Genomic DNA, 22,742 nt, shown 5'->3' with positions numbered 1-22,742 from the left:
TAGTTCTGCTACTTGGCCAGATGTGATTGGTAATTTGGTGGTTGCCTAAGCAGATGTTTTGCATTCTTCTGGAAGAATGCTGCCAAAGAAATGAGATCAGCAGCAGTCACGCAAATGGTGCTTCAAGAGGTGAAGATTGTTTCCCTGTGTCCTGACTATATCTACCACCTAGCTTGGTCTTCTGCTGCCCTTCTTTGATTTATTCTGTTTGTTTTGGTGGGTGCTTGTTTGTTTGTTTTGAGATGAAAATGGTAATAATTTAGCCTTATGTTTGTAATGTACAACACTCTTGTGTTTTGAAAAGTACCAATGCCCTGCAGTGTGTTTCAAAAAATGTGTTGTCTGTTTGCTGCCTGTTTGGATCACTGTGTTTTGGTGCTTGCATGGAATTACACGGGAATCTAATCTGATGGATGCATGGTCATTGAATAATCACTAGGAATGCTCTTGTAAGAGTATCTCTGGATTAATTCTTTGAGGATTTCTTTTGTTGTTTGATTAGGGAAGAGCAAAAGATTTTTAACTCTGGTTGTAGTGCCAAAGGACACTTACATGAGAGGGACAGCTGGTATGGACTGGTATGGACAACTGGGTACAGTTTTGAGGCAAATAATTTTGTGGTGTAAGCAAAGGAGAACTTTTTCTCTAAATATTAAAATTTCTAAGTATACAGCAGAGTATAAAATGTGCATTTTTTTTCTATTTCCTACTTTGGAAGTGGTGGTTGTAGTTTTAACTTAGAACTTGCTTTCCCTAAAGTTAAACTGCATGCTGAAACTTTGCATCCTTAAAAATATGATGTTCATAATTGCTCCTAAAATGTTACTTGCCTTTTATAACACGTACCCTGATGTTTGTGATTTTGGAAGTTCTTGAAGATCCTTCAGGAAAATGAGCTAATGGTTGAAATAATTCCAGTAGCTTGATTAATATGATTAATGCTATAGATGTCTGGAATCTGTTGCTTCTCCTTTCTGCTAGTAAAACTAGTGCTTTTCATTCTGATCAACAGAAATTAAATGCTTCTGTGCACAGAACAAACTAAAGCATTCACAGTACTTGAGAAATTGCCAGATATGAGGGCTTTATAATCCAACAGATAAAATTGGGATTGGCTTATTGGCTCCTCTTGTTTTAGTTTAATGGGTTCATGTTGGTAGTTGATACTGGCTTCCATCACTTCATAATTTTAAAGTATAAGGAAACCAACATAAAAGTGTTGTAGAGCACAAATGTAATTAGTTATTGCTAATAGATGAAGTCTCTTTCCCAGAACAGAGGAAAGCCAAAGACTGCAGGAACAGAATTGTTCTTCTTTTCCCTTTTATGTATTATGTTGATGGGATATGATGGACGTGCAAGTCAGAGTGCTAAAGATAGCCAGGAAAATGTTTGGAGTGATTTAAGATAATAACTGGGTAGTTGGCAGAATGCAAGTTTATTCCTTTCTTTTAGATTTGACTTTCAGGGATGCTTCATCTTCAGTTAAGGCTATAGTAAATTACTAAGGAGCTAAGATCATTCATTTCTCACCCCACTTGTGATAGTGGTTAAGCTTTAACATAGAATCAAATTTTACTGTGTGAAGGAAAGTACAAAATGAGTGTGTGTGTATAAAACTTGTTATTTTTATTGTTGTTTTAGTGATGATTTCTAAAGGTATTACTCTTAAACCACTGTCACACTGTGGATTGTTCATCTTGAATTCTGATCTTTTTTTTCTTTGCTGCACTAGAAAATCTTATCCATTGTTGAAGTGAAATCCACTGCATCTTAGCAGATGAAATATATTGTAGCACAAATAAGTTGCACATCTCCGTTTCTTCGTAATAAGCACAGCTCTGAGTGATCAGCTCTAAGACAAATAGCTGGGTCTGACACATCCTAAAAAGGCTTGAATTTTTCAATTGATACTGGCAGTTCCTATCAATTGAGGCTTTTGTGAAAAGGATTGAATACCTTAATATTTCATAAAAACCTCTATTCAGGCACTATGTTAGTGGTTTGCTGTCTTGATCCAACCCAGTCTGGATTCAAGGTATTGATGTAAATAATTCCAGGAGTCCCCCTGAGTTGTTTGGTTCCTGTAGGAAATTTGACTGAAATCAGTGTTGGTTATAAAGCCTCTACTGGTTTTAATGATTAACTTCTATAGCGTGATAGCTTAAACAAAGTAAATACAGGTTATTAAGGATATGGATTTTTATTTAGTTGATTTTTCTAATCAGCACACATGCCAGAATTTTTTTTTGGTGCTGATCTAGAACATTCTGCCTCTAGAACTTGCTGGGTTGTGTGAATAAGCCTGCTGTTGTTAAATGGTGCATTTTAGAGAGGCAGTCATCACTGTTGCTTGATCATGGTTTGGCCAAATATACAGAAATAAAGGGCTTTTGACTCCCTACCACTTCTTGCCCTTGGAATAATAAGCAATTCAACACTAACTCTTCATAGAAGGCCACTTCTTTTTGGTAGAAAAATATCTACATGTTTTTGAAGAATAGCTGACTTTTTGTGCTTTTCTGCTTCATTTAGTGCCTTGATGAGTTCTGGATGACAATAAAAATGATGCCCTTGACTTGGAAAAAGTAATGAACCAAATCATTGAACTGCATAAGAAGTTAAATAGTAAGATGCGAAATTTTTTATGCACTGCATCTAACAGCCATGTACTTTTGAACATGTACTGTTCCTTTTTTGCCATCTGTGTTCTTTTTAATGACTTCATGGTTTAAATCACTTCCTGTGAAAAAGTTATTTCTAGACATTTTGGAGGCTTCTGCAATGTTTGTGAAGTACTTGGCTTCAGTTCCGTGCTGTCGGTACTATTTGTGGTATTAGTGAAGCTGTTTGCTTCAGACATGAATTCTTCAAATATTCTATTTTATGCATCCTCCCAAGATTTCCAGTTTCCTGCAATGTCGTTTACTTTCAAGAGATCAGTAGTGAAATCATGGTTCTCCATGTAACACTGCCTTCTTGATCATGTCAGGATCTTGCTGATCAATAGAAAGTCACTCATTCTCACTTTATCAAACATGTTTTTGTTCTCCCCATTGAACCTGAAACTTGTCTGAATTTATGCTTTCCAAGTGTCCTTCTTGAATATTTGTTTTGGAAATCTTTCATGGGAAGGTTTTTCCTGGGCTGAATCCATAGTTCGTAAGGACGTGCTGTAGTATCAGAATATTTGCTTTGTTCCTGTGTGCTTCTGTTGTTTTTTTTTTTGCTCTTCATATTGCATTTTAGCCTGGGGAAAAGGAGGCTCAGAGGGATTTTTGTCACTCACTCACTACAGCTGCCTGAAAGGAGGCTCTAGCCAGGTCTCTCCTCCCGGGCAACCAGCGACGAGAGGACACAGACTTAAGGGGTGTCAGGGGAGGTTCAGGCTGGACATCAGGAGGAATTTCTTCACAGAAAGGATGATTGGGAATTGGAATGGGCTGCCCAGGGAGGTGCTGGAGTCACTGTCCTTGGAGCTGTTTAAGGAAAGACTGGATGTGGCACTCAGTGCCGTGGGCTGGTGGACATTGTGGGGCTTGTGGGTTGGACTGGATGATCTCAGAGGTTTGTTTGAGTTTCTAATTGCATCTGTGATTCTGAATCTGTATGAATCTGTCTGCATAATCAAAATGGAATGCTTAGTGGTCCAGTTTCGTTGTTTTTCCCCTTGGGATGTGAACAAAGGTCCTTAACATCAAAAGAAAATGGGATTTTTTCTTTTGTGTGCAAACTGTCTACATTCCCCATTCATTGACATTCTCTGAAACATATACAAATACTAGTTTCCCCATCATTTTGCATCTTTTTCTTAATTTATATATTCTTGTATCATAGGATTTTCTTTTCTTTACGTTTCCTGAGAGGATATGTCATGGTAGACAAGAAGTCAAGTTTTTTCTTTGTTGTGTGATCTAACCTGATCCTCAGTAATCCAACACTGACTCTTCACACAAGGATTCTCTTCTGATAGAAAAATATGTTATCTCCTGAGAATAGTCAACTCCACTTCTTGTCCTTTGCTACTTGATTGATGTTCAGAATTTGCTTCAAATATTATTGTCTGATGGTAAGCTATAGGACAGCTGCAAATAACAGCAAATTATGAGATTACCAAGGTGTACCCATTTGTGAGCTTGCTGGAGAAAAACATGGCTATGTGGTTGTGTAAATAACTGCTGGAGTTTGTACCTTGTAGTAGCTTGGAGAAGAATTAACACCAAATGTTCTGTTTTTTATCCCCTTGTGTATTTTTAGCAGGGAACTGAAAATATTTTCTAATATCCAGAATTGTTTATGCATGCTGTGAGCAATGAATAGCCCTGTCAAGGTAGAGAATTATGTTTAAGAATCTGCAGCATTCAGAGTGTGATGACTTTTAATTAATTTTTTTAAACAGTATCTAACTCGTTATATTTTTAAAAGCTCACAGCTGCATTTATAATTGTCTTTTTTTTTTTTCCTTCCCCAAGACTAGAAAAGACAAGATATCTTGCTCTCAGCTTTACCTGCACTCCTTTGCAGGTAACCAACCAATCTGTGGGGATATTGGCTTGGGCAATCAGTCCCTCATAAATATTTGAGATTTCCTACTGAGGTGAATTAAAAAACTCAGTCTGCATTGACATGAAAAATATTCTGCCAGCGTCCTAAAAATCATATTTACCAAAGTATTTGATAAATACCAAGTGTGAAATCTGAATGTGAGGAAATAAACACAAAGAGCAGAATATCCAAGAGGGGGAAAAATAATATAATTCTTGCCATTTTAAATTGGTAGTTCAATTTTTTATTTTTGAAAATAGAATTTAGTTTCACTCAAACTGTCAACGGAATGAATTTCAGTAATTAAAACTCCTATTGTCTTCTCCAGGCATGGAAAGGTTTTTGTTGTTGTCATGGTGACACTTGAGTGGCAAGTTGAAAGTAAGTGCTACTGAGAGCACCATTATGAACATTTGCAGTATTTCAGAAAGGATTTCAGGAAAAAGTAGGATTTCTTTACCAGGTTTTCAAAACACGTATGGGGGACATACACTCAGTAGGGGAAATTCTGCATTCTTGATTTTACAGTCTCCACAGTGGTTTACCCCTGTAAATTCCATGATGATTTTAAAGATGATGAGGGAAGTGAGATTTACAAGGTACAATTATGTACATCAGGTATTGCAGCACTGAAGTTTTGTGTTTGTCTCAAAACTCTGCATTCAACAATAATCCAGTCACACACATCCTCCTTGCCACACACCTGGTTTTCTTCAACTATGAGATACTTTCTTTAAGTTCTGAGAGTTGTTTTGGGAGAAATATTTTAATTCCCAAAGGTCATTGTTATTCATCTGGCTGCCCGAGTTCATATTCTTCTTGCTGTTGGTAAACAAGAATTAATTTATAGTAGTTTCCTGATCTATCAGCTTCCTGATAATCAGCTGAATGGAAGGTTTCTCTTGGATTTCAACTGGCGCAATTTAACACCTTTAATACCTTTATTACATGGAGGACATTTAATCAAAACCTACAAGCCTCTACTACATGTGTAAAAGATCAACTTTGTGCATTTTGAGAACTTTAATCTTTAGGAAATCTGTGTGATTTCAGAAACATCTGGAGTCTCAAGGTGAAAACCTCAAGTATGCACGTGTGTTCATACGTGTGCATATCTTAAATGGATGTTTCTTTTTGCATATGTGTCTACAAAAGTACAAGAAAATGTACCTGTAAACATATTTGGGAGTGGGGGGGAATGTTAATTTTTGAGTTGGGAAGTTCAGGAAGACTTGTTTTGTGCAGACTGCCGCTGAAATAGTTGATGAACTGAAGGACTGCTGTGTTTGTGGAGGAAAATTCCATTGGAACAACAAGTATGCAATGAAATCTTCTCCATAATTGTGCATTTGATCAAATTGGTCAAATTTTTCTCAGAGGTGCTGAAATATCTTAGATCTGAACTGTCATTCTGTGCTTGTAAACCCTGGCAGGATTTGGTTTCATTTGCTGAGGAATAAGAGAACTGAGGATGTTCAAAGCCTTTTTTCTGTTTGTTTCTGATTCATGACTTTATGAGCTCAGTGGTTCAGAACATGTTCTTACATGAAAAGCAGTGTTTAAACATGAGGTTAAATACATTACATTAAGAGCACTCAAGTGTATTTTTTACTGCATGCAAGCTTTAGGTATCATTGTTTTCTATATTTTCTCTCAGTAGACTTACACTTTACAAGATTACCACTCTCTCTGTTTTAGCTCTTCCTGGAGGTAGTGATTTTTAAACTCTTTTTGCAAAACATGGCACATAAGAATTGTTCACAGACGGGCACAAGGTGTCCAGCTTGGTGTCCATTGATCTTAATTTTGCAAACAGTGAGAAATGTGAGTTGTCCCATTTGAAGTGTTTGAACTGAGCATGTCTTAACATTGTTGTAAGTAAATCACAGATTACAACTGTAATCAGTTTTTCTGTAGTAGTAGGTAAATGCCATCTCAGTTTTTTCAGGTTTCATTTGTATGGATTTATTTTGGTCCATGAAGTAATTCAGATATTACCAAGGCAGTAATTTAGACTTTTAGGTGATATCATTAATATGTCTCAACTATGCAAAGGATATTATTATTATTCGCTATTGTAAAAGTTCTTCCTATTGTTTGGAAATTGTGGCTTCTGTCACTGCAGAAATTTTCCCCTTTCCAATAAAGATAATACATTTTCTGCTTAATTATCTAAACAATATTTATTTTGTTTGTCTTAAACTGCTTTGTGTTTTAAACTGTGGTGTGCTTTTTTTTCTTAATAGTAAAAATACCTCTGATACTACAGTCATATTGACCAGTATAAATCCTTTCCATTAAGGGAGGTTTTAGTGTGATGAGTAATTTCTAGGCATTTTCATTCAACAGAGAGAGTACTGGTTCAGAAACTACAATAGCTGATTCTGTTCCTGTACACGAGGGGAAAATGCACACAGAAGTTTGTCATTTAAAGAAAAATGAATGGAAGAATTTGAAAATAGTTTTTTTAAACATGATGAATATAGGCAATATGAAGCAAAACTCTTTTGTGATCCAATGAGCAAAAAATGTGGTCTCTGCCTTTTGTGTAAAATAACCATCTTTCACACTGGAAAATAATAAATAAGGGCCTATAACTCATGCTTCATTCCTTAGTCCTCTGCAGGAACTCTGCTTCTTGCCAGTTAAAATAATGTGATTAGACTTTTAACTACAAAAATATTTGATGGACAAAAGCATGTGCAAGCCACAAAAATTTGGCATTTTACAAGTTGTATCTTAATCTGTATTTTGTTACCTGCTTTGTAGTAATGCTTAGTTTATGATGCGGAAGTGTTACCTGCTATGGTTCAGGGTTTTGTGGATGTTTAACTAAATGATATGGTTTTAGTTGCAGTAAGTGTTATTCATGTTTTTTAGAAGTCTTAGCTGTTAAAATTTGTTCTTAGAAACTCCACAATGGAAATACAGAGATGCTGCACTGTAGTTTTCTCTCTTTGGTCATTCTAACTTTTCAGTAACAAGAAAGTGATTGATTGTGAATGGAAACATCTCAATAAATAAAATGGTATTGCTGAGAAAGGTGAAGAAAATACAGTAAGGAGGAGAAAGTGTGCCAGAGCAACGTTATTTTGCAACTCAAAGGCTTAGATTCTAATTTTCTCTTATGTTTTGGTGCCAGCTTGTTGCAGCTGCTGATAGTTCTCCATGAATGAAGAGTGTAAAAAGTTAGTGGGAAATATTCTTGAGAAAGGTTGAGATGGGTGTGTCTGGAACTTTTGCTGGCTTTTGGAAGTTAAAATGTGTCCCTGCTGCCTGTGCTCCTAGCTCAGGATTTCTGTAGTGACCACAGTGTTATGACAGGCTGTTTGGATTGCAAGTAGTGCATAGGGGAAATCCTGCTGGAGGGTGAATACTTTAGAGAGATTGGGGGTGGAGGAGCCTGAAGCAATACATTCACGGTGTTGCTGTGATATTTAGAGGTAGGAATGTCTGAAACATATTTACAAAATAATACTGTAAATACAGGCCCTGAGAAGATTAAAAATGAAAAGTTTTCCAAGGCTCTATTGTATTATGGAGGTTGCAGTTAAAGTGGTGTTGTGAAGACTGAATTGAGAATCCCATTTTAATTATTTCCTGAGATTTCCTGAGAAATCTGCTAATTGATACCATTGAGATTTAATTCCTAGATACAACTGCTGCCTGCTAATGTCCCACATTCTGCATTCTAAATTTTCTGCATTTTAAAAAGTCTGCTTAATTTGGAATCTCATAGGTCAGTTAACACTTTGGTTTTGATTCGTGAATTTATGAATACATGGTGATCTTGATTGTAAATGTTGTTTAATTATACATTAGTATAACCTATATGTTTATAATTTGATTATAATATTGTTACTCATTAATTGCTGTGTGAAGAAGAGGACAGGGTAATTCTGTGAAGAACTGGAACTACCTGTACTTGGAGCCCCAGGGAACAGTTGGGAGTTCAAGGAACAGAAGAGAACATCTCAGTTGTGGAGGATTAGGAAGCAAGGAAAATCCCTGCAGTGTTTCTGTGACTTTCTTTGGCTGCTGGAAATTTGTTTGCCTAAGGGAAAGTCCTGTGACCTGAGCTGTGTGTGTGCAATGCCATGTGCCTAATGAAGGACATAGGGTTTTTTTGCTGGTCTGGCCACTCGTGGTGGTTTTAGGTGGCAGGAGTTGGTTCCTGATGGTTTTCCAGTCAGGTGGGTCCAGTGGGAGGCTGTGAAGATGATCAGAGGGCTGGAGCCCCTCCTGCATGAGGAAAGGCTGAGAGAGTTGGGGGTGTTCAGCCTGGAGAAGACTCCAGGGAGACCTTATTGAGGCTTTCGGGTATTTAGAGGGAGCTTATAGGTGGGGATCGTTTCATTATTGGAGTGAGGTGATAGGATGTGGGGCACTGGCTTTCAACTGAAAGTGGGCAGGTTTAGATTAAACACCAGGAAGAAATTCTTTTCTGTGTGGGTAGTGAGACACTGCAGTGTTTCCCAGAGCAGTGTTGGATGCCTCATCCCTGGAAGTGTTCAAGAACAGATTGGATGGGCTCTGACCCACCTGTTCTAGTGGGAGCTGTTCTGCCCATGGCAGGGGGCTGGAACTAAATGGTCTGTAGGGTTCCTTGCAGTATAACCCCTTCTGATTGTGTGATAACTGCGCTGGAGTGACATTGCTTCCTAGAAAAGCATCCCATTACCTGAACTGAATGCTATTTTAATAGGATCCAGCTGAAAAGTACCCTAGCTTTTTAACATTTATGTAAGGTAACAATAGAGCTAATACCTACTTCTAGTATCTTAAATGACCTCTTTGCCTATTCTACCGAATACACAGACAGAACAATTCTACAAGCATATAATGGAAGTCAGGTTGTACAAACTATTAATGCAACTTACAGGACAGTCCTTGAAAGAGTTCAGTTATTCCCTTCTATTTGTTGCTTGGCTTATTAATGATTTTTTTATTCTTCTGTTGGGAAGCAGTTAGAAATGTGGCATGTTGCATGTGTCTTTGGTATGTGGTACTTGGCATTAGATGAAGGTTCCTTGCTTCCAAAAATAGTTGGTGTTACATGTCATGGATATGGATTATTTCTCTTCTCTTAAGAATTTGCTCTTAGCTATAGCAGAAAATGCCTTCAGAATTGAACCACCATCCTTGCATTTGGGATTTTATGGGTAGGGCAAGATCACTTAATAAAAAGAGTACATCTGTCCTTTTTCTCCCTTCAGGTAAACTTCTGGAGAGCACTGTTAGGAAACAGCATGGCTCTTGGTCCTGCTGTCAAGGTCCTTCTTTTCTTCCAGCAGGTTTTTGATACAAGATGCAGGGAGATGGGCTCACATACAATTCAGAGCAAAGTACTGGCTGATTTATTTCTTTTGTTGTGCTTCCCTACAGGGCGTTCTCACTAGTCACAAACATTTCTGTTCGAGCTTCAATCTGTTACATTGTTTATTTTCTTTAGATCCTGTTAGTTAAAACAAAACTCTGTCTATTTCAAAAGTACTATTTCCAAATAGAACTTTAGTGGGTTTTTTCCCTTCCCACTGTAACTCTCACTTGTAAATTTCTAAGACATCAACAAAATAGTTTTTGTGTCTGTTTTGTAGTTCTCATGCTTACATTTATGTCAATAGAAGTATTTGAGAATGAAAAAAAGTATGTAAGGAATCTAGAACCAAACATTTTGAGGTGCCAAAAAGTTCAAGCTGCTCTTTCTTTATGTCTTTAGAATACAATGTCTTATTCTGCAAACCTTTCTACATCCAAGGAATGTAGAATGTACATGTGGTCTTTGCAGGATTTTCGAGCTCTCTGATGGTAGTTAAATTCAGGAGCTTTAAAGCTTGAAATTGTAGCATATAACATGAGGTCTCCAGAATATTGGATAGAAAACAAAGTTTGTGTTATGCAAGTTAAGAATAATGAATTTATTTTTAATTTTTCCTAAAGAATGCCTTTGTATTCAGAACTGGAACCTTTTCACTCTTTTCACTTTGATTTGACAGCAACTTGCGTTACAATGTGGCTGTGTCTTTCTAGTGTTGTACTTTGAGATGATTGAATATTGCCACTCATCACTTCTGGAGTTTAATCTGTTGTATTGACACCACTGGCTTAGATTTGGATTTTTAGATGGTTTCGAAAAAACAGTAATAAAATGACAACCTATGATACTACAGAAGCAAACATTTTTTGGGTGATGTTAGGCTGCACTTGATGTTTCAGTGCAGTTATTTATAAGTTGTACCTGGGTGAATTAAGTTTAGAAAGTAACTGGGTAGGAAGATTTTAAGTAGCATAGGAAAGTTCATCTCCGAGTGAGCTTGGTTTTGGAGACTTATATTTGGAGATCCAGGTTTTCGGGTGGCATTAATTGACTCAGGTTTATAGAAGTGCACTGGCAATTTAATCTTGCCAAATAATTTTGCTGAACTTGCTTTGTGGGTGTTGCAATGCTTTAGGATTCATTATGCTTGTACAGTCGTACCCTGTTTTACAGTGTGTTACCTCACAGCTCTGGAAGAGTACAGCAGGAAGAAAGGCAACCACCTTCTTCCCACATCCATACAAATCGTTCCTGAAGTGAAAAGAGCACTGATGTTGCCAAAATGTTATTTGGCAAAATCAAGATGATTTTATGTTGGATGAAAATACTTTAAAGAACAAAGTTCTAGGCAGTGGGAGAGATTTTCTGTAAATCCATAAGCAATTAATCTGGAATGCTGCAGTGTGGCTTGTTCATCTAGATTCAGGAATTTCGACCTGTCCTTGCTTCCCAGGTTTGCTGGAATTCTTCGGAAAGGTTGAATTAATCCTTTCTGCTGTTGAAAAACAATGAATGTTTTTGCTTGTATGTACTGCAGTCGCATTCTGAAAGCTGCAAATGAAGTTGAGTGTCCAAATTGGTAGGCACCTTTTCTCTCTTTTGAAGGTATTAAATGTTAATAAAACAATGATTTCATAAAAAAAAAAAAAAAAAAGGAGGACTGCACAAGAAATGTGCTTCAGAGCTGGAATCTAAATCTTGATCTCCCAAATCCCAATGTAGTAGTGCCAAAACCATTAACTTTAATCTGTTAATGATGCAGAAGAACTTCAGGTATTGCAAATCTAGACACTTCTTTCACTTTTCTTGTGGGAGAGCTTAATTTCTCTGTAAAGACACACTTCCTGCTCCCAGCCCAGTTTCCAAAATAATTGAAATTCATCACTCCATGAATTAAATTTTTTTCAACTTTATAATGCAAAACTGATGAATATAACTTCACAGCAGAATCACTTTGTAAGTGAAGACTTATTCAGCAGAAATCAATCGTCTCTTTTCTTTATTCAGTGCTGCTTTCAAATTTGTTTTAAAGTAGACTCTGCAATTCTAGGTTACTAAGCTTTATTTCAGGAACAGCACATGTTCAGGGAAATTATTTGTGACATTTCTATAGTTTGTAAATTAAAATACAGGGATCTACTGAAAGCATGGAAGGTATTGTGTTGCTTGTAATCCTCTTGATTAAATATTAATGCATATGATAGTCGTCACGGTGCATTTGGAGTGTTTGCATTTTAAAAATTACCATTGAGTAAAACCCTTTTTACTGTATGTTGCTCTGAATTTACCAAGAATGTCTAGCTCTTACTCTGGCTCTGTTCAGTCATATGCTTTGGACAATGTAATTTCTGCTCTTGCTGTATCTAAAAGGGAAAAAAATTAACTCCCTGAATGGTAAAGGACTATTTAACATCTGTATTTTCAAGAGATTATAAAGTTTTCCATAAGCTAAAAGATCCACATTTTTCAAAGGCATTCCGTCATTGTATTTTCTGTTAAATAATTACCTAAAGAGCAAATATTATTTCATGTGAAGTTACTTCACCCCCTTAGCTGCCAAGTTTCAGTCACATGCTTGATAGAGGCTTTCTTGGCATTGAAAGGACTAAATGCAGGCTCTAAAGAAGTTGTTTGGAATTTCTTTGAGTCTCTAATCCCGTTCTCACCCCAGGCCTTGTCAGCAGTGTGAGAGCTCTCCTGCCGGCTGCTTCTCTTGCTCCAGCCCGGCAGAGAGGTGCAGAGCCCGTGCTCTGCCCTGGCCGAGCAAACAGGGGCATGCCTGGGGCTCAGGAGGTGACCCCACACGGGACTGTGCTCCCAGCTTGGGGACACGTGGCAGATGCCAAGGTGAGACAGGGGTGGGTGCTGCTGCAGGGGCTGAGCTCTGCTCTAGGGGCATGTCTCTGGTGCTGAGCTGTGTGCTGCAGCTGTGCAGGCCGTGCATCCCCTGGGATGAAGCAGGAGCAGTGCTGTTGTACCCCTGGAGGTGTTTTCTGCCCCAGGCTCACCCCAGTGACAAGGGGAGCTCTGCTGGCGCCTCGGTGCCGTGCAGATCAGGACAGGAGCCAGGCCAAGAGGCCAGGACACCCTGCACAAGTGGCCCAGCAGGAGTACAGCTGATAGCTCCCCTATATATAGTGGTGTGGTGCTAAGAGCTGCCTTTTGGCTGGGCTGGGCTGCCGTGTTGCTCCCTGGAGCTAAGGAGCCTGATTTTGTCTGTGTTGGCTGTGGGTGTTTTGGCCATCCTGTGTGGCTGTTCACTTCCAGTCACATTGTGAAAGGCGATGGTTGCTTCATCTTTCCAGTTACTTTGAAAAAAAATAGCAGCCTCCAAGCTTAAGGAAGGGATTTTCATCTTCTCCAATGGAATAATGTGGCTTCATGCAGCGTCATTCAGAACTGATTTTGAAGCCTCATGCAGTCCCCAGAAGACTGTGTCCTATCTAATAATGCATATTGATGTTTGCTAATCTAAATGAGACCTCTGAACCACTTCACAGAAAGCCAACAACGTTGTTTTACAACCGTGTTTGCTAGCTTAAGCCCAGGAAGAGTGAAAGTGTGCTTCTTGATAGATTACTTGTGCTATTTTCCTTAGCCACTAGATCTACAGATTGTCATCAGTTGTGTGTACTCTGGACTTTTTCTGAAGTGGTCGTTTGGGCACTGTTAATGTGTCTTCTTAGTGACATTAAAAAAATGCAAATATTTCTTCTGTGGCTGGGTTGTTTTCAGTGCCACTCTTGTTATTATATTTTATTATATTATTTTATTCTCAAATTTTCATCTTTTGACAGTGCAGCGTGTTGACCCAAGAAATGTAGCAAAGAATGTTGTTATATGAGAGTTTTCTTCAGTTTCATTTATGTTTGGTTCACATACTTAGGCATTCAGTACACTAAACTCAGCATAACTTTTGCCAGTAATGTAAATTGTTATTTACCAAGTGCTGTAGGTTATATTGTGACCTGCATGCTTTGATTACATAGTGGGGAGTTGGAGATTGTGGTGGTGACACTGTATGACTGAAAATAGTGGTGCTTCTGAAGAATTAGTTAATTGGTGTGTGTTTGGCAAAGAAAATGCTGGGGTTACACACACTAAAGTCGTTAATTTCCAAAAGTTTGTTTGGCTTTCTGCATTGAGTAAAGTAATGAGAGTTAAACCAGAAATGTTTTAGAGGTTGGAATTATTTAGTAGAGTGTTGAAATGGTTAATGTGTTAATGATTGTATTTCTTCATCTTTATATAAATGTTGTCTAGTAGTGTTGTGTATATTTTAGCATATTTTCCATTCTATAAATGCCAAAGAAAATACTTTAACACTACAGCAGTATTTCTGTGAGTGTTTGGAAATGTCTGAGGAGTTTCTGTGCTTGTCTGACTTGGGGCCACTGAGTATTTCTACATCTCTGTAAGGACAAGTTGGCTCTAGGTTATTTCTTTGGGCAAATTATACTCAAATAGCCAGCTTCAGGTAGCTTTATATCTTTATAGTTGCACAGGTATAAATTCCCCTTTCTTTCTGTGATGTTGAGCTTTTTGTTAAATTACAAAGGTATTTCTGCATACTTTATAAACTGTGCATAATCTAAAAAGAGACTCTTCCATATCTGTTTGACAGCTCCAATCCTAAAGCATTAATCTTGGCTCTGTGTGTGATTTGCAGTAGCTTTCTGTGAGCAGATGCTGATGCCATGGCTTTAGAACATGTCAGTATTTCAGTGCTGTAGGTGCTGGGCTTCTTTGGAAAGGGAAGGAACAACGAGGTGCATAATTCACAGCCCTGAAGAGTCAGCCTGAAAAGCTCCATTAATTCCTACCTGTTGCTCTAGGCAAGATGATCTTGCATTGCTAATCTTCTCTCAGCAAAAACTTGGTATTATGTGCCTCTCAGGAGTACTGTAGAGTCCATTTAATACTTAAGATTTGATAAGAAAAAGCATTTTACAAATGCACTTCACTTTGGAGGAGATGCATTGCATTTTCTCCAACACAGTGAATTGAGTGAAACAGGGGAAGGAGGAGCTCCTTTAAAACAGTCAAGAATCACACAAGCCAGAAGAAATAATTTTGTTGCTGTAGTATTTTCCTTTTATTTCCCTAAGCTGCAGATGAATAGAGTTTGAAGTGTTTCAGAATTAACCACAGGGCTTCCATAGGCTGGAATAGTTTGTTGCAAATGAAGGAACTTTTATTAATATGTATGCTAGTAAACATTATCAGCCAACCCACAAGATAGGGTGTGCTCTGTGGGAATTGTGGTTTCTTCATACTAAACTGTATTAATTCAGCTGATATCCTTGTTTATTCTTTAGCTTGCTGTCTGAAGGGCATGAGGTTTGTAGGATTATGGTCAGTACCTCAGCAGCACTGTGAAGCTGTGGAGGACATGGGGAGGGCTACAGAGGGACTGGGTGTTCTGAATCACCTTTACTAGGAAAGACTGTGGTTGGAAGTTCTGTCCTAGCAGTTAAAAAGCACAGGAACCCAGCCCACATAAACTCTCTGCTTTAATGGAATATTTATTAGCGGAATGTAAATGGACTTCGGATTTATTTAGTTGCTGAAGGAGTTAATTAATGGTGTTATTCAAGACTGAAGGAAGAAACCATGTTTTCATGCTCTTTGGAGCTTTTCTTCCTAAATGATGTGGAGTTTTTACATTTTTCTCTTGGCGGAATCTATTACGTGAATCTTGCTTGTTTGTTTTGGGTTTTGTTTGCCTACTGTGATAGAAATAGGAGTTGTAACTTGAAATAGGAGTTGTACCTAGAAATAGGAGTTGTACCTAGAAATAGGAGTTGTACTTAGAAACAGTAGTTGTACCTAGCCTTGTGATAATTGGGCAACTTGGATTGGGCGAGGCCTCAGGTCTTCTGTGCTCAGCCCTTTGGTCAGTGGTGAGCTCAGACTGAGTTTCTCAGTTCTTCTTCCACTCTAATGTTGAAAACCCTCAAGGATGGGGACAGCACAACCTCTCTGGGCAGCCTCCTCTAATGCTTGCCATCCCCGCTGTACACAGTTGTGTCCTGGAGGCGAAAAAGCTTCTCCTCCAAGCAGTCTGATGGTTTCCTGTTTCATTTCGTGCTGCTCCCATGAGGTGCCCCAGGGAAGAGCCTTGTTGGTTGGTCCTGGCATGGCACTCTGAAGCTGGGCAAGCCCCCAGCCCTGGCTCTCCTCACCACAGGTGCTCAGGACAATTTTAGTGCCTCTCTGCCGAAATCACTTCAGGTTGTTGATGCCTTTCCTGTATGAGGAAGTCCAAAATTGGATTCAGTGTTCTAGACTGCAGCCCTGGGACACTGTGATGGATACCAGCTATAGTTCCTTCATTCCATCCTGGACTCTTGTGATTTTGTATTTGATTAAAATGCCATTCCCGTGGTATAGGTGGTAGATACAACATTTCCATTTCATGGAGAGGTGAAAAGGGCAGTGTGTTTCCACGTTGTCTGAGGGCACACACAGCAAGGTCTCAGTCTGCAGTATTGTCCTCTAATAATCACTTATTTTGTATTATGGATTAAATAAATAATAAATCAGAAGTGCATTTCTCTGAAGTTAAAATCTATCTTTGCCATTAAAAAGTCAATGAAGATAAAATGTTTTGAGGTTATATACCTTATGTAGCAGCAGAACAAGTTTTCAAAATCTGTTTTATTCACTTCTTATTGCTGTTGTGTTAAATTGTTCCAGCTTTCTACACTGTACGGTTTGCTACATAGATGAAAACTGGATGCTTGAAGACTTGTATTTGCTTTGATATTTAGAACAAAGTGGATTTTGTTGTCTCTTATCACATGTGTGATGTCTTTGCATCAAAGTTTAGTAGGTTCAAATGGCACTAGAGAGGGTTTTCAGTCTCCTTTGGTAAATTTAGATGCTATGCATGTGAACACCTATTTTGTTTTAACCGCTTTTGTTACAGATTAAAACCTGAGATCTGTGACATTTTTGTGTAAAGCTTCCCTTGAATACTTTTTCTGAAATAGTATCTTTATGTGGCACTGCTTGTTGGGCAGCTTCATCACTAAACTCTTTACATTGTGGTTGATACTGGAATATAAGAGTAGGCTGCATTACCCAGGGTTTTTTAATCATATTTCTTAAAGATATCACTACTTTCTTTTTTATTAGAGAATGAATTAATCATTTAGTTGTGTATCTGTGTTATCAGAGAGATTTTTAATTTAATTTTTAATTTTGAAGGCAGGGACTACAGTTCTTCTAAAACTGCAAAAGTAATGAAATAGAAATAAATTCCTCTTTTCTAAAGATTCTATTCTTAAGATTTCTTTTGTCAATATTTCCTTGTCTGGAAGACTAACATGCTTTTCCCCTTTAGTTTCAAGTTCCCTGAATGAATTTTGTTTTTGTGAGTTAATAAAACCCTGATGGTTTCTCATGATGTACATCAAAAAGGATTTGTGAATCAGCAGATGACTTCAGCCTGTATTACTCATGGAAATCTGTGTTGATCCTGTGATGATAGTGTATTCATCCTCTTATCTGTGCTTTTAATGACTGAAAATACTTGTAGTGATTCTGTGGCATTTTCCATATTAGCTTACTGTTGGTTTATTAGCTCTGTTTTTAAAAGCGTGTTCATTAACAAAACCCTTCCTGCTGACACTACTACTGGATAGTATAAATTGTCTCTGGTAGTTCATTAAGGCAGGATAAAAGAATTTTTTCATTTCCAAGGAAACAAGCAGTTGCCATTTAACCTCCTCATCAGTGAGCTGGGTAGAAGGGTGACACTACACGAGGGCATGACTGTCAGTTCACTGTTCATTTCAAACTCTTCTTATCTGCAAGCTTCCACCAGAAGTGAAAATACAATAAAATCTGATGCCAGGCCATCTTGTCCGCCTTTCATCTGTCTTTGTAAGCCCAGACTCTTGTGTTGAGGGCTGCTAGTCACAGACACAGCAGCTCAGGATAGTTACAGAATTGTGTTTGGGCTGAACAGCTAAACACTTTTGAATTCTCATCTGAGTAGGATGTAAGATTTGAGAGAATCAATTTTTCTTATGCAGTAGTTTCTAGGTTAAGATACTAATTAAACTCAGTCAGGGGTGAAATGTTGACCTTATGAAAGTCTCCTGGACACTGATAACAGCAGGGCAAGGATTTTACTTCTGCTCTGATGAGACACTACTATTTAAAGTAGTGGATCATGTTCAGTGTCTTGAAAAGATGGAGTTTTGTGTTTGTGCAGCTAGTAGGCGCTTTTCCTTGATTAATATAATTAGTTGGTATTGTTCCTAATCCTTCCAACTTATATCTGTATTATACTGCATTTTTCTTCCAGCTTGTAGAACTTTGAGGGCACTGTTTTTCTTGGACTATTTGTTGGTACTTGTTCTAACCAATTCTTAAAGCTAATATCCAAAAAAATACTCAGAAATCTGAAACTATTTTGAAGCCATTGATGTATTTCAGAAATATGTTATGAAATAAAGCAAACTATTCCTGGCTGTTTGCCTGATTAGATACAAGCACTTCCTCCTGTTTGGAGTAACAGCTCACTGGCTGAACAATTCTTCACTGCACAAGTTCTTCTGTCAGCTGCACCCACACCAAAATCACCCATGGAAGTGTGGGTGGGTGCCCACACAACTGTCATCACCATTCAGGGTATTCAACATAAAGGTGTTTATGCTTATCTAGTCTTATAGGTAAGTGTAAAGGAGTCAGCCTGCCTGGAAATAAGTGCTGTAGAAATGGCTTGTAATAATTTACAGGGCATCTGTCCAATGACAATGTGAATTTTTCTCACAACTTATAAATTTGCTGTTAATGTGATATGGACTTCATCAATAGTCGATTCACACATTTCAAGTTTCAGCTGCCTGTGCATTAAAATTACACCAGAGACAATCTATACACTTGCTTGACTTCAAATGAAAGGTCATCAGCATCAGTCGTGTCCAAAAATTAATAATTAGGACTTGGCTTTGACTCAAATACAAAATTAATTGAAGTCATATTAATTATGAATTCTGCAAAAGGATCCATAAAAGCAAAAGTGCCTGCCTGGCTCCATTAATCTATAGGGATAGGGCCTGGTTTGCATCTGTCTTAAGACAGTCGGTGACTCAGTTCTTTTGTTGGTAAAAGTTGTGTTTACATGCTGTGAAATCATGGAGTTTGTGGTGAGGTATCTAGTTACAAAGAAATGGGTTTTGAACTGTGGTTCTTTTATGAAGAGTCTGAGTCTTAAGTATTATTATCCTTGGGAAGTGGTGTTCTGTAACTTTGAAATTCTGAATAATTTCTAACAGTCTCTAGTGTAATTTAATAAAGCTAGTAGTGGTAGATAGTAATCAATGTAATTTTTTGTGGATTTTTTATGGTTTTATACTTGCTTTGCTTTCATGACACTGATTACCAGTATCTGTAAAAAAATCAGAATAATATAAAACTATCAAAATTAAAAGATGGTTGCAAGGAAAAAATGCCACAATTGATAACGCAGAAAATTCATAATGTTGCTAGAAAACTTAGCTTGGCATTTCAAATGTGTGATGTTGTACTAATGCAAGCTCCAAGGCATTCAGAATTCACATGGTGAAGCATCATAAGCCTTTCCCAGTTTTGTTGAAGCTATTACATGTTTCTCTAATGAAAAAAAATAATAAAGGGGCATGGAGAGGAGAACAGCTTACCATGTCCTTTTATTAGGATGCATTTATTGTTCCTCTTTTATGTGGTAGATTTCTGGACAACAGGAACATGTTCAATAGGTGCCATTTGGAGGAAATAGAGGTGGATTAACTAATTCTAGGGTAGCTGATGTGTCCAGACAACAGCTGTGCCAGGTCTTTTCTTGATCTGTGCTTGGAAAGGAAGGAAAACTTGCACTGCAATAAGTTTAGGGCACTCTGACTGGTGATGTTATTGTTATCAGTGTTGTGTAAACAGATATCACAGTTAAGAAAACATTTAAAAGACATGAAAACAACAACAAATAATTGTCATCTAAAAATCTAGCTGTTCAATTTCTCTCATCCTGATAAAAACAAACTACTGTTAATCGTCTTGGAATAAATCCATTTAAATACTGGGAAACCTTCAAAGAAGCTTTATTGTAAGAATTAAATTGTTTTTGCAGAGAAAGGATAGAGGGAGCAGCAGAGAATGGCAGAACAGAATATATTGGAAGGAAGCTCTGTTCCCGTCACATCCAGCCAGGCCAGCTTCAAAGTTGGAACCAGCTTATAAAGTTTGATATTTGGCTTGGAGCCTTATCTGGCCACATTTTGGATGTTTCCAAGGAAGGAGATTCCACAGCCTTGCTAGGCAACCTCTTCCAATGTTTGACTGCTCTCATTGTGAAGGGAAATCTCCCTGCTATCTAATTCCTTGTTGCAAGGCATTAGCCATCTGTTGTATAGGTTGTTTTGAATAGTATCGCTTAGTCTTAATGAGTCCTGTGAGGCAAAACACTTAAACTCTCACTTTTCAAATTCAAATAAACCACTGTGTTCTGCAAAACTAATTGTTAGTGGCAGGGGTTTCATTTCTTTCTTCCCAGTGAAGTCCTACTGTTGAAGCTGCAGAAGTTTTGGGTTTATGTGCCCTCTCCTTGTCTGTGAAATTACCCGTCTGCATTTCAGGCAGCAACATAGCCATCCATCTGTTTCTCTGCTCATAGTGTTTGCTTGATATGCAAAACTTGTCCCAAAATGCATTGCTCAGATATTTTAAAAAGTGCTTACTTTCCAGCTGAAATCTTTATTATTAGTAAGTAATATTTAGTCTTGTTAGTAATGCACTTGCTCTTTATTTGCAACTAAGAGGACTAATTCCTCTTCTGGTGAATTTATTTCCTGAGATAGAAAAAAGCATTTGTGTACATGCTTGTATGGTATTGTGGGAAACTTCCCTTCCTAATAACCCTAGAGCACTTCTGGAATACAGTTCTTTTTCTTAGTCTTAATTGAAGAGTGAGTTATTAATGATTGAGAGCCTGCAGATGAGAGCTTGTTGGCAGCTCCTCTGCCCCTGGAGAATATAGCTGGCAAGGTCCTTTCATTTTTTTTAAGCTAACAGGGTATCTGCACTTTTTTTGATAGCAGTCCTAACCTAAGCACTAAGGTTAAGCAGACTGCATCAGGCCTGCTTTGAAAGGAAAGGCTTTAAAATTAACACTGGGCTGTGTGACAAACATAGTGTTTAATTATTAGGGTTATAAGTAATTTATTTATGATTTTCTTTGAAAACATCTCAAGTTCCTATCCCACTATTTGGATGTAGACACAAAATTAAATCTCACCTAGAAATGCTTTTTTAGGAAACAGTACTCCTCAGTGGTTTTGTGAGGAAATAGATCCTGGTTGCTTTGTAGTTGTTATTGTGAGCTTACTGAAGATACTTCTCTGGATCTCTGATTTCATGGAAAAACTGAAGAGACAGAAACTTTATTAACCTTTATTAACCTTCAGCTGTAGGACAGGTTAGTTCTCAGCAGAGTAGGGAGCAAGGGCCATCCCTGGTGCAGTGGAGTAATTGATAGCCCATATCTTGTTCACAGTTTCCAAGGCTCTAGGGTGAGGATTTTTATAATAGGTGAGGCTGGAAAAAGGCCTTCTGGTGTTGCATAAGCTGTTACAGCTTTCAGCTTGTAATTGGAAATGTTTCTGATATGGGTGCCTTCTTTCTGACTTGCTCAGGTATAAGGAACCCAACCCAGTAGCAAGGTGTGTTAGGAAAGAGTGAGAAGTTTATAACACACCAAGCACTCTCTGTGTTTATGGCCTGAATGGGACTTAGCATGAGCAGTTGGTGGGTTTTTTTGTTGTTTTTAGGGGTTGGTTGGTTTTGCTTTCCTTGGTTTTGGTTTGTTTTTTAAATCAAGACATGTCCTGAGCTATTTACATTGGGGTGTTATGGCTGTGTGAGCTGTTTGATTGTTAGCTGTCCTTAGTCAGCAGAGTGTTATCTCTTAGGAACTCATTGCTCTGAAATCTGAAAGTGTTTCTTTATGCCTTATTCTGTGCTGGGGGCATCCTGGTATGCTGGACAGAAAGGTCAAATCTGTAATGCTTGGAACCAAACAGGCTTTACAAGAGGAAAAACTCCAGCTCCTTAAACAAGAAAACACATCAAGTTTTCATTTTTGCCTGTTTGAGGTATAATTCTTTGAATGGCTTTGTTATTTTTACTTTCTGAATACACTCAGATTGTGTTACTATTTTGTTACATTTGATGTGAGTTCTGATTTTGGATGTTGTTTACCTGAGAATTGTTAACTAAACTCAGAAAAATTTAGAGTCTTAAATAAATGAGCTCTTGGGTTCACAGATAGGTAAGATGCCTATCTTTAATGAAATGTTTCACAGAGGATAGCAAAATGTCTAGATAGTGCTCTGAGGGGAAAGTTTATAGAAACCCTGATTTTAATTCAGTTCTGATGAAATACTAAATAATGTTATTTTATATAGACCATGCAGCCACACTGCTAAGGCTGTATGTTACACCTCTGCATGAAGGTGTAAAGAGAAATCATTGGAGAAATACCACATTAGAGGAAAAAGAAACATGCAAGGAAATGGCTTCCACATAATTTCTCTCTGATGTCATTAAATAATAAAAATTGTGTAAAATGTTGCATTTCAAATTACTGGTTCTATTCTGTGAAATTTATGGAAACACAAATCAGAAATGTATGTTATGTAATTTCCATGCTATATCTAAATAATCTGGTAACTGCCAGGTATAAATAATCATAAATTCAATTGTGTGTCTTACCAACTAAAGATTGCAACTAGTTTACTTTTAAAACATTAACTTGCTTAATAATTAAATAGCGCAGTGTGCCATTGGCAAAGTCGACAAGAACATAGCAAGGAGCTGAAAACATTTCAGACTT

At 37.8% G+C, this 22,742-nt stretch overlaps 1 protein-coding gene across 2 annotated transcripts in view; it reads left to right on the top strand.

The window, feature by feature from the left end:
- Positions 1-22,742, top strand: part of PLEKHA7 (pleckstrin homology domain containing A7) — a 144,777-nt gene that overhangs the window by 60,090 nt on the left and 61,945 nt on the right. The window lies entirely within an intron of this gene.

Source organism: Ammospiza nelsoni, chromosome 6 (assembly GCF_027579445.1).
Source record: "Ammospiza nelsoni isolate bAmmNel1 chromosome 6, bAmmNel1.pri, whole genome shotgun sequence".
Taxonomy (NCBI): domain Eukaryota; kingdom Metazoa; phylum Chordata; class Aves; order Passeriformes; family Passerellidae; genus Ammospiza; species Ammospiza nelsoni.
This window is presented reverse-complemented; position numbering and strand designations above follow the sequence as displayed.